This window comes from Propithecus coquereli, unplaced genomic scaffold (assembly GCF_000956105.1).
Source record: "Propithecus coquereli isolate 6110/MARCELLA unplaced genomic scaffold, Pcoq_1.0 Scaffold26, whole genome shotgun sequence".
NCBI classification, from domain to species: Eukaryota; Metazoa; Chordata; class Mammalia; order Primates; family Indriidae; genus Propithecus; species Propithecus coquereli.
Genome location: NW_012148174.1, coordinates 9,691,409 through 9,692,069, shown reverse-complemented (window position 1 = coordinate 9,692,069; position 661 = coordinate 9,691,409).

Sequence of the window (661 nt, the reverse complement as noted above, 5' to 3'; positions counted from 1 at the left end):
TAGCCACAAAAAGAGATAACTTAAAAATTTCAAATCCTGGAAGTCATAAGATGTGCTGTATAAAAATAAGGAATTGGGTGCTGGTCTTTAGCTTTTCTTTAGGGTAATCATATAATTTAATACGTTCTTATTTTAAGTAAGTGCTATGCTATGTTAGGTTGTATCAAGGGGTATTTATTAGAGTGGGCCTTGAATTAGTATTGGAAAAAAAGGTTTTGTCTAAATTACGGTATATGAAGGATACTTTTGAACTCTCTGGGGATTCCTTTTTCTGTCTTCCCATACAATTTAGAGAAATAAAACAATTACAGTCATGCCCTGCATAATGACGTTTCAGTCAACTAATGGACTATTTATATGACTGTGGTCCCACAGATTGTAACGGAGCTGAAAAATTCCTATCGCTTGGTGATGTCATGGATGTTGTAACATTGTAGCACAATTACTTGATTTTTAAGATAAATTTAGTGTAGTCAAAGTGTACAGTGTTTGTCAAGTCTACAGTTGGGTACACTAATGTCCTAGGGCTTTGTATTCACTCACCACTCACTCACTGACTCATCCAGAGCAACTTCTAGTCCTGCAAGTTCCATTCGCAGTAAGTGCCCTATACAGGTGTACCAATTTTTATTTTCTATACAGTATTTTAGCTGTACTTTTT